The following is a 16875-nucleotide window of genomic DNA, read 5'->3' as shown; positions in this document are numbered from 1 at the left end:
ATGAGCAGAAGGGGTGTGCCTGACTTCCAGACCCAGGCATCTGACTGCTAGCGCAAGACCCTTCAAAGCCCTCTCTACCTCTGATAGGACCATCTGCAATTTTCAAGACGAAAGTACCAGCCTAGGTCCTGAGCTTCTGTAGTAGACAGAGCTCCCTCTGCTGGCCAGCACTGGAAATGCAGCACAAAGGCGAACCAACCTGTGCTGTTTCAAGCCCCTGAGCTTTGGCTCATTAGTGCAGCATCATCCAGCCTACCTCGACTGATTCGGCAAAGTACTGCCTGCTTACTTGAGGTGTGAGAGAAAGCAAAAGTGCTTTGGATGACCACTCGAGTGCAGAGACACTCCTCCACCCCCCACCCCCCAGTGTGGAGCACAATGCACGTGAGGAGACCACCTCTGGCCTGCTGTTTCTGGTGGATACATTAAGTTGTTCACATTTCATTTATATTGATCGGCACCAATTGAGCTGTAAATGTAATCATTTTGTCTGGTGGATAGTGATTCTGTCCAGAGGATCATCTCTTTTATAGTTAACTCAATACTGCAGCAGGCTAATGTAATGTTAAATACAGGCCCCGTGTGCTTGCAAAGAAACAGGCACCTGCCGGACGCCAGGTTGAATGGAAACGGTGTGTCAGTGACCGGCTAACATTGTGCCAGATCACTCCGGGGACCAGCAGCTGGGAGCCATCTCCCATCCCCAGAACCAGACCCTCTGCAAGCACAGATGCCAGCAGCCAGGTTTCTGCCCAGAAGCAACTGGCCCTGGTGTGAGACATATGGGAAAGAGGAACAGAGGTGCTTTGGGGAACTGGGCCACCCTGACCCTGCACAGAGAGGCAGCAGCTCACACTCAGAGAAACAAACCCTTATGTCTCCTCCTCAGGACCGACGATTTCCAGGAAGGAAGTCACAGGTGAGGCTGGGCTTAACACCCCCCAACAGAGGCGTGGAAGTCACACCAAAGCCAAGGAGGAACTGGGGTCCATGAGGGGCAAAAGCAAATCACTCTGACAGTGGACTCCCTTGGACCATATCCCAGCTGGCTCGGTGCCCTGGACTCAAAGCAAGGAGAAGTGGAGTGTGCACCTGTGCACCCACAAAGCAGATAGATGGGGACACTTGCACATGCCCTCTGAGGTCCTTCATGTCATGTCCCAACACGGGGACAAAGAATGGGCAGGCTGCACTGAGTTTTAGGGGATATCTACAAGCCAGGAGGAACAGCTCCCACAAAAAACGGACACTGAGACAGTGGACTCACCACCCAAACCACCTTTTCCTCAGGATTTCGGTCCCAGTCCACGGCAGACAGGGGCTCGGGTATGAAGACAAAGACGAATATTTTAACTTGAGAAGAAGAGACTGTGGGGGATTCAGGAACTCTGGCCCCAGGCTGTGAAGACCAGCCCCTTGGCTAGAAGGGGTTGCAGAAGTGTGGATCATCAGTGCAAATAACACCAAAATAAGGGTGAGGAGGCAAGAAGGGAGAGGAAGGAAGTGACAGCAAGGCAAAGCTCCACCCCAGGGGGAGACTGAGTGAGGGGGTGGAGGGGCCGTGAGGGGGCAAGGGGAACAGGCCCGTTGGAGAGACTGGGCCACCCACCCCCCAGACCCAGGGGAGTGGCCTGCACTCTGCAGTGGTGATAAGCGCTGCCCCTCGCTGGTAGCGCCTCGTAGTGCTGTCCCACATTTCTCCTCCAGGCAGCAAGCAGCTCTTCCAGGTGAGGCCTTGGGGGAAGGACAGGAATCCTCAGAGAACTGACAGGAGGCGATGTGACCAGAGGCCATGGCATTCTGAGTTCAGTTCCCGGTCAACCCCACATGCCTAGCTACGCCTCTCACCAAGAAAAAAAAGAGCTCTGACTGATCAAGACGGGGCTGTGGTTGGAATATAACAAAGTGAGCCATGTGTGAGCTGAGCTCGTAGCTAAGGGGCTTATGATGCGGGCAGGCAGGGGTATAACCCCCGCACATCTCTGCACCGCTTCCCCCATGCAAGCTCACCCCCCAGTTGGATGACACCAAGCATCCATGTTGCCAGTGGCTGGGAGGGTGCACCCCCTGCTGTTACTGGATAACATGTGGCAAGAGGCCTGGTGCATCTCTCCCCTGTGTGCACAAGTGTGTTTAGCAGCCAACTGCTTCAGAAGGGCTTTGCTTTCTTTCTAGTAAGTGGTGAGGCAGGGGGAGTGGCCCAGCACTTGGGGGAACTCCAGCCACCCTGGGCGCTCATTGGTGCTGCCCCTTAGAGATCTCTGCCTTCATCAGTCAAGAAGAACCCTTACCAGGAGCCCTCAAACACATGGAAAACCCATGACTTATGAAGGACCCATCCCTTTTTGTGTCTGCAGACACAACATGAGGCAAAGTCTGAAAACAACACCATCAGTGACCCCTTTTAAACGACAGGGAGCCATGGATCTTTAAATATATATATCAAGTCAGAAAACATGACTTCACTCCAAGCCTAAATTGCTACCAACTAACAGACACCCAACAAAAATCAGATTTGTTCCCTGAACTTGATTTTTTAGAGGGCAAGTGATAAGTAATACTGTTGTCAATAAGTGGTAGTCTTAGAATATATGGATAATATCTTTTAGATTTTGAGGTTGAGTATTTCTTAAATAAGCCCCATAAAGGGGTAACTATAAGAGATCAGATGGATGATTTTGACCAAGGATAATGAAAAGTACTTGTTTATCAAAAGCCACCATAGGGGCACCTGGGTGGCTCAGTCAGTTAAGTGTCTGACTTCAGCTCAGGTCATGATCTCAGAGGTCTGTGAGTTCAAGCCCCGTGTCAGGCTCTGTGCTGACAGCTCAGATCCTGGAGTCTGCTTTGGATTCTGTGCCCCCCTCTCTCTGCCTATTCACACCTCTCTCTCTCTCTCTCTCTCTCTCTCTCTCAAAAGTAAATAAACATTAAAAAAAATTTTAAGCCACCATAAATAAAGTTAAAAGTGGGGCACCTGGGTGGCTCAGTCAGTTGAGCATCCATCCTTTGGGTCAGGTCATGATCCCAGGGTCATGGGATCAGGCCTAGTGTCGGGCTCCACACTGAGCGTGGAGTCTGCTTAAGATTCTCCTTCTCTCTCTCTCTCTCTCTCCCTCTGCCCCTCTCCCCTGCTTGCACTCTCTATCTCTCTAAAAAAAAAAAAGTGAAAAGAGACTTAACAAAATGCAACCAAAAAAAGATTAATATCAAGCATGTATGAAGAACTCCCAGAATCAGTAAGAAAAGCACAAATGATACAATGGGAAAATGGACAGAAGACATGAACCACAAAAAAATATGGCCAGTAAGTATATAAAAGGTGCTCAGCCTCAATAGTGGTAACGGAAATGGAAATCAAGTCCACAATAAATATGTCCACTCAATTAACAACAATTTGAAAGTCTGACAATACCAAGTGTTAGGATGTGGGTCACATGACATCTCATGCACTGACTGTGGGAGCGTCTTCATTGGAAACACTTTGCCACTGACTCCCAAGATTGAACGTGCATATAACCTGTGGCCCAGCAACTCCACTCCTACATGGCAAAAGCCTTGCTTATGTGCCCCAGGGAACATGTAAACAAAAGTTAATGGCACCTCCATTCACATAACCTGGAAGCAAGTTCATATAGATAGGAGAATGGGTGAATATACTGTAGAATATTCTCGGGATGGAATACTACACAAGTCAAAACAAATGAACTACATCTTAGCATCAATTAGTTGAAATAATTAAGTCCCAAAAGATTGTGTACAGTATAATATTCTTTATAAAGCTAAAACCCAACTAAAACTAATAGATAGAGGATGGATGGATGGACAGACTCTTTTTTTTTTTTTTAATTTTTTTTTTAACGTTTATTTATTTTTGAGACAGGGAGAGACAGAGCATGAACGGGGGAGGGTCAGAGAGAGAGGGAGACACAGAATCTGAAACAGGCTCCAGGCTCTGAGCTGTCAGCACACAGCCCGACGCGGGGCTCGAACTCACAGAGTGCGAGATCGTGACCTGAGCCGAAGTCGGCGGCTTAACCGACTGAGCCACCCAGGCGCCCCTGGACAGACTCTTTTAAAAAGCCTATAGATGAGATAAAACTATCTAAAAAGGAAAGCAAGAGAGTGATGAATATGGATACAGAACCATGGTGACTTTGGTCAGAGGCAGAGAGAGATGGAGTAAAGGAGGAGCTGGCAGGTGGATGTAGGGGATTATCAAGAGCTTAGTTTTCAAACGGAGTGGTGAGTTCAGGTACTTACTGCACTATTTTGAATGAATGAATGAATGATGCTATACTCGAATCAATGATGAGTGCTTACCATAAACAAGGACAACGATTAATCAATTCAGTGCAGGTGAGGTTCAAACCAAAAGAAGAAAAGACTGAGTCCCATCAGGGATTTATATCAAAGTCAGAAAAGGAAAATTCAACTTTCCCTTTCTCCAGCCTTCAAGACAAATTCACATCTAACTCAATCTCCCACCCAGAGGTTGCAGACTGAAGGCTCATGAGCTAATCTGGCTCACAGACATATTTTGTTTGGCCTGCACAAAGATTTTTATTATTACTTTACAATATCAGGGACTCTCATGTAAAAATCCGAATTTCTGGCTTCTCTTGAAAAAAAATCATAATATGGGGCTCACGTTCCTGTGTGGTGACAATTGATGATTGTCAAGCAGCTGTCACCTGAGAAAGAGCACAGGCTCCTCACTTCCCAACAATCCCTACCACTCTCTGTCACCTCACCCAGCCTGCCTCATGCAGGTGCCCGGTCTGTGAGCATGGTGGACAAATGAGGTGCCCTCAGGAGGCCCTGTTCCTGTCTCCATCCTTCCTCTGCCCTCAGCAGCCTCTGACAGATGTGCTCACTCTCCTAGCCTTGCAGCGCCAGAAGGGACTGCAGCCATTCAGAATGATCCCCAAAGGGGGCTGAAGCAAAAGAAGTTTTAGGGTTAACCAGAATTCCATTCCCAAAGCAGGTTGATGTTTTTGTGTAACATGTATCCAGTTTTCGATTTAAGAACACAGTGAAGTTAAATTGGATTGCAGATAACCTGAGTTTTCTTTCCCTTGCAAATGTTGATTTTTTTCTGTGCTTTTTTTTGTAGTAAATTATTATATACAAAATTTTCCATTTTGTTTTGGAGGTCTGCAGTATGTCTATAGCACAATCTACTAACGTACTCTTATCTACATAACTGACTAATGCCCTGTTTGCAGCTGAACATATTCCTGCTCCCTAAATACCTAAAAGCTTGTTATTGTTCGAGCTCCTCTCCAATGACCCAGCTCTAAGCCCCTCAATGCTAAAAATTTGATCCCACCAACCACCACCTCCCACAGCTTCTCCAAACAGTGTCCTAATGAACCGGTGCTTTTAACTAAAGCAGACCACAGTCACTTTTCAGAACGTTAATTCCCATAAAATGGAATGTCAGTTTTACAGGGAGGGCTCTCCTTTATCAGCAAAAACTGATTCCATTTGACTGATTAATTGTCCTTAGAACTGTCAAAGGCTTCCAGACTAGCGGTGACAGCTGAGGAGGAGGTAGCCATGCAGTGTTGTGATGTGGTGCACTCCTGGGCTGGGGAAACCAGATTACAAATGCACAAATAATTAATTCAAATCAATACAGCAAGGGGTTCAGGCTGAGAGACATTCAATTATGTTGTTCAAAGAGAAGATGCTGATCTTCAACTAGTCCACTCCACGCTGCAAATAATAGAGTATTTTTAATTTGTGCAGCAAGGATGTTAATCTTTCCTGGTGTAATCCAGTCTTTGGGGAACGCCATAAATATGTGGCACTGAGTATGTGAGGCTCCCTGTGGAGGGCACTCAATCAACCCAGCCCTGGCTTCCCTGCCTGTCTCTTTATGTCAATCTCTCAACACTCAATTAAAAAATATATGATAGGCTAATAGAGGATGGATGGATGGATGGATGGATGGATGGATGGATATGGAGGCAAAGACAGAAATAGAAATTTCCAAAGATTGTCAGACATACACACCCCCAACCATAAACAGTTTATGACTTCTAGGCTTTACCTGAGCCAGTAGCACCAATAAATCCCAGAGGAATTATTCATTTCCCAAAAGGAATTACTTTAGAATTCCTTCAAAAGCAAGCTCCTACAGCATGTTTAAAATAAGGTTTGAATCCTAATTTTATTACACAGAAAACAGAAGTGCACGCACACACACACACACACACACACACACACAGATTTGGAAGGTTACACACCATGGTGTTAAAAGTTTATGTCTCCCTGGCAGGTGGGACTGTGTGTACTTTAATGACTGACTATAAGGTTCAACTTTTCTGTGATGAACATTGCTTCTGTAATAAAATAAAAGCAATAAAATATTTTTAATTAAAGACAATTCTCACACACAATAAGGAAGATTCAGTGTATAAAAATGTAACTTCCCAATGGTTTTCAGAAGAACATTTACTCTATGAAGAGGCTCCCCGGGAACATGGTGCTTTGCACATCTGGCTCCCTCGCGGCCGAACGTGTAACAGGTCACGTGGGTGAGAGTTTGAGATTCGTCTGAGGTGGGTGATCTACCACACTCCACCACCCCACAAGAGAAATCTGCTTGGTCCAAGCACAGGAGACGTGGCAATCAGGGATCAGAGGAAGGGGAAGCTAGGGATATGGGGTGTCCTGGGGGCCAGGGACCCATGAGGTCTGCAGAGCCTGGACATCAGCTACTATTATTCATTCAAACACACATTGGTTGTTTATTCCATCCACAGCTCTGCATAGGAGAAAGAGCTGAGTAAGGGAGGGTTCCCCCACTTCATTACAGGAGCTGGTGGTCCAGCAGGAGGGGGAAACCCATCCATGGTTAACTGGAATTCCAGTTGGACCAAGATAAGCACAGTAATGGGGTAGAAAGGGACCCAGGGGGAGAAATAATTAATTGTGACAGGGTGTGGGGGAGGGAAGCAGGGGCTCATCAAACATTCATGGAATTGAATTGAAGCGGCATTTAAGCTGGGCCTTAAGAGCCCTCCCTCCCTCGCCCTGATGCTCAGAGACTCCTATTAGACACAGACACAGCAGGATTTCCCTTATGACCGAAGCTGCTGTCATTTGAGCAAAACTCAGCGCTTCTTCGCAGCGGCTGTCACCAGAAGTGGAGGCCTCACTGCACCTCTTTCTGAGATGTGTTGAGATGTGGAAACAAGAACTAGTGGGTCTCGGGGCAGCTGAGCCAAAGGCAGCCCACGAGGGAGTCCCAGAGCCCACTCACAACACGGATAGATCTCTGGACAGGGCCGTGAAGCTCAGCACATGCCAAGAGTTGAGTCAAACGCAGGCAGTGGCGTGTTCTGAGCCATTCCAGGCTGGCACAGCCGGGGAGACAGTGCTGTGCTGCATGCATCAGAGGACACCTGTTACAACGGAGACAGATGTGGGGGGAAGCCAGGCAGACCACAAATCAAAAATAACAAGGAAAACCCCAGTCAAATAAAACTAAAGAAATGCCAGCTCTTCCACTCCTACCTTCACCTGAGCCTGGCCTTCCGTGAGCACAGACTACCCGGGACAGCAGAAAATGGGCCCGGTGGAGATTTTGCAAATGAATAGGCAGGCCCAGGTCAAAAAGATGTGTTTGTTGACCATGTAGAAAACTGAAATCAGTCAAATAAATGAGAAATTTGCCATCTCCCCCTAAATTTTATGAGGCAGGGGCTAAGAAAATGATCTATCAAGCAGGAAATATTTCAGCAATTGGTTTTTATTTATTAAAGAGATGTATGACATTTGGCATGCTACCATGTACATTTTATGTAAAATAGAAGTCGTAGAAACAAGTCCGTAAAACCAGAGAAAAAGATCAGGGATTTTGTCCTTGCCTATAAAGTTCCCAACTTCCCAGTTCATGCCATTGGTCAAGGTTGAAAGGGAAACTTCCACCAGATCATTGACAAATGCCTTTTTGAGGTAATTATTCCATCATTCCAATTTTGGAGCATCTAGTATGTCCCCACATCTTAAACATGACCTGTCAGTGTGTTGTGACTGGAGCAGATGCTTTTTATGCCATGCAGGACCTTCCCTCACCCTTCTCTGACTTTAGCCAGCTGTGATGGATGCTTCCAGATGCTGGCCGAGGATCCCTCTGAGGCCTCTGCTTTTCCACCCAGGGCTTCCACTAAGCCACTGTTCAGTCTGGAGCAGGCACAGTAGAAGCACAGTGGGGTTGGGTGGTGCCCAAAGGATCCCATGGGTGAATACCCTCCTCTCCATTCTCTGGTGGATGGTTCTCAAAGGCATTCTGCCTGCTTCTTCGTAGCGTACAGCCTAGCCCCCATTGACCATGGAAGTGACCTTTATTCCATCCTTTATTGTCTTTTCCTTCTTCCAGGCTCATTTTCTGATCCCTCCATTTCTCTTTCTGGACTCACTCCCAAATAAATTGCCTCCACTCAAGTCCTCGTCCCAGGCTTTGATTATGACTCAGAGATTTGCAGTGTGGGGCTGTCCAGCAACCATTCTTCCTTTATAAGGGCATAAACTGGGTGTTTCATTGAGGAATTACCATGCTCTGGGTGTGTGCAGATCTGTGGGAGATGGATCCATGAGAGACCCATGAGAGAGCCAAAGCAGCCAAATCTGCCCCTTTCCCACCCCCATGGCAGCCTGAGGGCCACTGAGCCCCCTGGAGGGAGACACATAGGGTGAGAACAGCTTGAGGCCATTCCCTGGTGACAGTTGCTTATGTTTACTGGACTGTCTTTGCTGCATAGCCTTGACTGTGTCTTCTGCTACCCACCCACCCAGTTCCTTTGTTACCACCAGCCTCCAATGAGCTCCTGACAGCCTTCAACAACCAAGAGATTCTCTCCAATGGAAAATAGCCAGAGTCAGCGTTCCATTGCTGCCACCATAAATCCCAGCTGACATGGTTAGCCAACTCAAGCCAGGCTAGGCTGACCAGGGGAATTTATCAGGATGTAGCCTCATGGAACCCAAGGGTGGAATTTGAGCTTGTGCTTCAGAATGAGGCTGAAACAAGACTATAAAAGCCATCGCTATCCATTGCCTAACACATCCCCTTGCTCAGGGCCCTGCAGCTGGTAAAAGATGACCCACTCTCAAGTATATAGTTATACACATGGCTGCCCAGGGAGACCGTGTGTATCTCTCTGTCTCAATGTCTCTCTGTCTCTCTGTCTCTCTCTCTCTCTCTCTCTCTCTCACACACACACACACACACACACAAACTAGTCCTAATCCAAATTCCCAGGGAAAGGCTGTGATTGGCCCAGCTTGGGTCAGATGATTAGCCCTAATCCAATCAAATGTGACAAGGAGCTGGGGTTATGTTATCCAATATAGCTTCCAGCACCACCTCCTCCTGCTGGTGAGGGAAGAGGGTGCCACTGTGATCTGGGAAGATACTATAATGGATGTCCATGATATCAGTGCTGCTCACACTTCTCTGTGCATACAAATCCCTGGAGGATCTTGTTAAAGTGCCTATCCGGGGTAAAGCCCGATAGTCTGTATTTCTAACAAGGCGGTGTTGACATTGCTGTGCACACTCCATACTTTGAGGAGCAGATACTACAGTATCAACAAAGGAGGACCCTCTTCAGTCTCACTAAGTAAGTGCCCATCCCTCCCCACAACCAACAAGAGAAACCACTTTGCTACACAGCAAAGATTACAAGGAAGCCTTCTTGCTGGTTGGGATATGATAAGGAGTGAGTTGTCAATGACATTTTGATGGGCTTTTTTTTACACAGGGACATTTAGCACAGCCTACAAACCAAGCCATTAAACTTTCAGCCAAGTAATTACTTTCACCAAGTAATGATCAAATCAGATCAAATCAGACCCCAGGCCTGAGCCTCACCCTCCCATCATCTGTCAGTGATTGTGATGGGGACATCACTGATTAATTAAAAACAGTGATTGTACATTTCATCACAGAAATTTTGACACAGAGGTATCAACTGGCTAAGTCAAAGTGGTCTGCTTCTTCTGCCCCCTTTACTCAGTCCCTGGAGTGTTCCTGGGTGCCCTTCCTCTTGTAAATTTCATTTCCTTACAGCTACAGTGTCTTCTTCCCTCACTTGGAAGGGCTCCCAGCCCACAGAGTACCACACTTGTGCCTTATGCTCCCACTCCCAGCCTCTAGTCTCCATCTGTGTCTGTTCTACCCTTCCCTGTCCATGGACTTAGCAGCCACCAGTAGCAGACACTTCTATTTCAACCGCTTTTCATGGTTGTGGCCATGTTGTCCTTCATAGCCCTAACTTCTTACTAGCCAGTCAGGAGATCACCACGGTCTCAGGCAGAAACACCATGAGGTGTGGGGCCATGTCCACCTGGGGCAGCAACTAAACCTCAGTGGAGACCCTACCAACTGGATGCTGTGAGGCTCCGAAATGACCAGGGAGAGTCACATGGCACTGTGATTCAGGGATGGCACCGCAGGGGCAGCACAGCCTTAACACCTGTTACTCAGTATCTCATATCACTGTGATCCCCTGCCTTTCTGTCCAAACCCTGCACACCTCTCTTCTGGAAAGGGCCACTCAGGGAAGTTTCCCAATACAGCCAAATCCAGAATTGGGATCCACAATGATCTTGCAGACCTGATGGAGTTTACCCTTACTCGTGTGCCTGACCCTGGAACCAGGAGTTCTCTTGTCAATTCCCACACTTGAGAAAAGCCCACAGTCCCCATTTGGAAAGCAATTTCTGGGAAGGAAACTGTGTACACCTCCAAAGAAACCTCCTCCCCAGTTCAGCAGTGTGGTCACAACTGTAACAAGTAATAGGAAAAATAGCTCATGTGATGAAAAGTGCAAGCATGGCTGGATCAAGTGTACAAACATCATTACCAGGTATCAACTCCCTCCATCTCCCAAATCTGCTTTCCTTCTGGCTGATGTGGGTCCTGGACAGGCCCCTCTCTCCGTGGTGACTCCCATGGCTCTTGGTTTATGTCCTCTAGTTCAGCAACCAGTGGAAGGAGACTACCTCTCTCCATAAAGGTCCTGGGGTTGCCTATCGGTGGTCTGTCTTAGGTTATGTGCCAACCTGAGACCCAGTCACAGTGGCCAGGTGTGGCACTCTCATTGGCTGGGTATGAGTCATAACCTCTCCCTAGAGCTAAAAACTGAGGGTGGGACAACCTTGCTTTCCAAGGGGAAGTTGAGGGTTGCTAAGAGAAGAAGCAAATTTCAATTTGTCTAAAACAACTAAATCTCTGGGGACCATGTGTAAGGTCTTATAATTTCAATTATTATATATAATATCACACCAACCACTTATTCAATATGCCCAAGGAATAGCATGTTCTGGATAAGCCTATATTTCAGGTTAACATGATGAGATCACTCAAAGATCATACCCAGATCACTGAATGTCATGGATTGCCCCAGATGCAGATCCTGAGATGAAGATTTGAGCAAAAGTAGTTTGTTTGGGAGGTCATGAGATATCTATAGGGGAAGGGGAAAGTGAGATAGCTCATAAAGTGTATGTTGTCAGGCTCATTACCACCATAAGTAATTGAAAACCATCCCATCAGGGAACTCTGGGAGATGGCAAGTCACACCTGAGCCATCCCAACCAGGGGTGAGGAAGCTGGGACATTTATACACCAACTCTGCCTGATGGTTCCCAGGAGATTTTGGCTTGCTGTAACCAGTGGCAAAGGAGTCCTGAGGCAGAGAGATGCAGGTACTGGCTGCTGGAAGTGGAGGTGGCATACACTAAGGTAAGAAGGGTGACCAGATATAGGTAGAGAGCCAACAACATCCACAATTTCCAAAGAGTGACTAGGACTGAACCACATGGTCTTGGAGGTCCCAGGGTCATTTGAGAATCTTGTGATTCCTCTAGGTCTACAATAGGAATATCATTTACTACTGTATCAAGTCCTTTACAAGAATATGGTTAGTAGAGATTTTTGTAGGTAGAATATTAAATAAAATCACTTTAAGAGATTTAAAAGTTAGAAATGTCTTCTTAAAGAATGATACTTTGGGGCGCCTGGGTGGCGCAGTCGGTTAAGCGTCCGACTTCAGCCAGGTCACGATCTCGCGGTCCGTGAGTTCGAGCCCCGCGTCAGGCTCTGGGCTGATGGCTCGGAGCCTGGAGCCTGTTTCCGATTCTGTGTCTCCCTCTCTCTCTGCCCCTCCCCCGTTCATGCTCTGTCTCTCTCTGTCCCAAAAATAAATTAAAAAAAAAAAAAAAAGAATGATACTTTTTTCCTTTTTGATATTATTCTTACTCAGAATTTCAAAACATTTTATAATATAACATGGTCTCTAAGTCACACTGAGAAAAGAAAACTGAGTTTCAAGGTTTTTTTTCTTAAAGTCATTTTCTTTTTTTTAAAAGATCCAAACTGGTTGCATAACCTCCTGGAGACAAAGTAACTGACAGACTGATTTTTGCACTTTTAACCCAATTGTTCTGTTGATGAGGTGCCACTATGGCACATACAGCATTTAGTATCTCACAAATTACCTTTTCCAGTCTCCAGAGATGGTCCCTAGAAGGAACAGTTTGTTCCCAGAAAGCCCAAGCCAAAGGTTTGATCATTATACTTAAGAATCATCCCAACTGCAGGCCATTAACCTGACACATGCAGGGCACTTTACCCCTTTAAGAGGGAATTTAATACCGATAATTCCACATGACTCTGGAGACCAGGAGGACATTGACTATAAGATCCACTCTGCAGATGGGCTGAACTTCATCTAGGTGAGATCAAGTACCAAGGTTGCTGGAAAAGGTAGAAACCAACCTCAACTCTAGACTCTAGCATGAAGGTCTTTCCACCATACCACTGGGTCCCAGATGGTTGGTTCCTTGTGCATTAGTAAAATTATTAGATTAAGCCATCTGAAATGGCCATTTTTATTGGTTAAAATGATCAAATTACAGAAAATGTGCCATTTTTATAGGTCAAAGAGATCAAAACTGAATATTCTCAATTTCATGTGGTTCAACCTAATACAATAATTTGGGAACCTAATTCTAGTGAGCAAGAATATCAGGAAAACCATTATTATTACCATCTCAAATAGGAAAGACTCTTTTAATCAAAAAGGTGGGAAGGTCACCATCTCACCATGTGAGACATTGTGCTTTGTGAAGCATTTACTGTGCTGTCTGTATTATGATCACTGCACCTGCTTTGGGAGCCAGGAAGCCAGGTCACTCTGGAGTTTCCAAGGGCTGACGGTCCCCATATTGCAAAGAAATGTCAGGGAAGCCCATCCTGGGACCACTGCCATGGAAATCCTGTGCTCCAAGGATAGAGCTCTGCTTTGGTGGCCTGCTTCCATTGCACTCCACACTGCACACTGACCCAGGAGAGGGAAGAGTGGAAGGTAAGAGGTGACTGTCATCTCATCAGGTCCCCAGGAAACAACATGGCAAAGCATCAGAGAGGCGCACAAGTTGCAAGGACGTGATCTGTCTGCGGAGCCACCCCCACTGCATGGCAGAGATGAGCAAAGTGGATACCACAAGGGAGAGACCCCTCTGATGAATCTCAAGGCAGAAAGCTACAGGCTGAACAGACATGATGACTAATAAAATCCACAACTGTTTTGAGACCAATTCCTTTTTATGTAAAAAAGAAGAAAAAGAAGAGAAGAAATATGTCTGTTTATTCTTTCTCTGCAATGAGCTCAATATTTAAATGAAGCATTTTTATGAACGAGCCCCACAGATCATCATCTTTGCTGCATTAGTTCTAATTGCATTATTGCTTAATTTCAGAGCAATAGAGTGTGTAATTTGGGAGCTGTAATGCCTGGGGGGTAGGGGGGCAGGGATGATTTAAACTTTTGTGCAGGGGCGCCTGGGTGGCGCAGTCGGTTAAGCGTCCGACTTCAGCCAGGTCACGATCTCGCGGTCCGTGAGTTCGAGCCCCACGTCAGGCTCTGGGCTGATGGCTCGGAGCCTGGAGCCTGTTTCCGATTCTGTGTCTCCCTCTCTCTCTGCCCCTCCCCCGTTCATGCTCTGTCTCTCTCTGTCCCAAAAATAAATAAAAAACGTTGAAAAAAAATAATAATAAAAAAATAAACTTTTGTGCAAAGCCCGGAGTTCAGAAAACTGGACTGAGAATAGCAGCCAGGGTCCAACTTCCCTCTCTAGCTACCTTCTTGGATATCTCAAGTCTTCACATCAGGGAGACAGCAGAGAAAAAAGACCTTTGGATGATACCTCATGCTACCCTTGCAGCTGAAGCTCATGAAGCATGAAGTTCAGGAAGAGTACATCATCCAGCAGTTGCTGTATGCCTGCCATCAGGCTGCATGAGCACCGGGGATGCACAGATGAACATGGCTTAGCTTCTGACCACAGGAGAGTCAGTCTAGTGAAGGGAAGCAGACATGTCAACAAAGCCACTCATTGGTGGAGACAAAAGGGGGAGCTTTCTTCATAGAAGAAAGCCTAGACCCAAGTTTCTAAAAGAGAAAGTTGGGCCAATAAGGACCTGTGAAACTGGCTAGATGCTCACCAGCACTTGCTTCTCTTGGGTGCTATTGATTTGTTGAAAAAGTGCTGCTGAAGAAGCTAGTAAGGGAGTAGGGGGGAAGCAAGACAGAGAAGGGAAAAGGCAATCAGGAGTGTGATTCTCAGTGAAGTTCCAGATTCAACCTGATCCCTTGGGAAGCTCTGAAACATAAATTACACCTCAGAGTCTGACCTGCCTCAAAGCAAGGATTCTGGGCATTTCTTCCCTAACAGCAGACAGTCATGTTTATGGGCTGCTCAGAGGAGGCTCTGGTGCTCAAGAACATCCCTCAGAAGGCTGCAAGTATGGTCTATTAGTCGAAAGCCCACAGATGCTTGGGGAGAGGTGCATGTGATGAATGAAAGCGACCCAAGAGGATCAGGGTGGGCCAACATCCAGTCTGTAACACAAAGTGACTCAACCTTGGCAATGAGATGTGAGTGTAAGATTTGCCAAATCAGGCCTGGCCATAAAACCCCAAGTACAATTGGCCACCTACCTGCTCCCTGTCCAGTTAATGCAAGTCTTCCAACTTTGTTCTTTTTTTTTTTTCAAAATTATTTTAGCTAACCTAGGACCATTGCACTTATATATAAATTTTTTAATGTTTATTTATTTTGAGAGAAAGAGGGAGCATGCACATGAGTTGGGGAGAAGCAGAGAGAGGAGAGAGAGATTCCCAATGTGCTATCACTGCAGAGTCCAATGTGGAGCTCGATCCCATGAATCATGAGATCATGACCTGAGCTGAAATCAAGAGTTAGGTTCTTAACTAACTGAGCCACCCAGGTGTCCCTACATATAAATTTTTTAATTAGCATGTCAGTCTCTACAAAAAACTTCTGGGATTTTGACTGGGATTATGTTAAATTTATAAATAAAGTTGAAGAGCATTGACATCTTAACAATATTGAGTCTTGTGATCCATGAAAATGGTATATGTCTCCTCATTTATGTGAGTCTCTAATTTCTCTCAGCAGTGACTTATCGATTCCAATCTACAGGACTTGCACATATTTTGCCAAATTTATCTGTATATATTTCAAACTCTTAATGCTATCATAAATTGCATTATTTTAAATTTAAATTTCTCATTATTGCTAGTATGAAGAAATGCAATGTGCTTATTCATATTGATCTTTTTATTGCAACCTTACTAAACTCACTTATAATTTCTGTAGCTGTTTTTTGTAAATTCCTTATAATTTTCTACATAGGTAGATGCTATCAGCACGTTAATATGGTTTAGCTTCTGGGGCGCCTGGGTGGCTCAGTAGGTTGGGCATCTGACTTCAGCTTGGGTCATGATCTCACGGTCTGTGGGTTAGGGCCCCGCATTGGGCTCTGTGCTGACAGCTCAGAGCCTGGAGCCTGCTTCAGATTCTGTGTCTCCCTCTCTCTCTGCACTTACCCCACTCATGCTCTGCCTCTCTCTCCTTCAAAAATAAATAAACCTCAAAAAAAACACTTTAAAACAACATGGTTTAGCTTCTTCCTTTACTAATTGTATGCTGTTTTGCTTTGTTTTTCTTTTCATGCCTTATTGCACTAACTACCATCTCCAGCATACAAGTGAATGGAAAAGCTAGGAATGGACATACCTGTCTTGTTATTGATCTTATGGAAAAGTACTTTGTCTTGCACCATTAGCAGATTTTCCACAGAAACCCTTTATCAGGTTGACAAAATTGTGTTCTATTCCTGTTCACCATGTATTTTTACCAGGTTTATGATTTTTTAACAATTTTTACCATGCTTGAATGTTGGATTTTGTCAAATCATTTTCTATGTCCATTGAGATGATCATATGATATTACATTTTAGTCTGTTAAAAATGAACTACACTGATTTATTTTCAAATGTTAAACTACTCTTGCATTCCTAGGATAAACTCTACTTGGTTGTGATTTATTCTTTATGTTTGGTTGAAACCAATCTGCTAAAATTTTGTTAAGAATATTCACATCTATGTTCATGAGAAATCTTAATTTTCAGTCCTCTTTTCTTGTAATGTCTTTTTCTGGTTTTGAAATTGAAGATAATGCTGGCCTCATAGAATGAATTAGGAAGTGTTCCCTCATCTTCAATTTTCTAGAAGGGTTTGGATTGAATTGGTATTATTTCTTCTCTAAATGAGTGGTGAAATTCTACACTAAAGCCACCAGCGGAGTTTACTTTAAGGAAAGTTTTTTGCTGGTTTGTTTTTTGTTGTTGTTTTTGTTTTAGTATGCTCCCCACCCATTGTGGGGCTTGAACTCATGACCCCAAGATCAGAGTCACATGCTCTATTGATGAACCAACCTGGTGCCCCTTTGTGAAGGTATTTATTTTTATTTATTTTTATTTTTGAGAAA

The sequence above is a fragment of the Neofelis nebulosa genome, chromosome 17 (genome assembly GCF_028018385.1).
Source record: "Neofelis nebulosa isolate mNeoNeb1 chromosome 17, mNeoNeb1.pri, whole genome shotgun sequence".
Lineage (NCBI taxonomy): Eukaryota > Metazoa > Chordata > Mammalia > Carnivora > Felidae > Neofelis > Neofelis nebulosa.
This window is presented reverse-complemented; position numbering follows the sequence as displayed.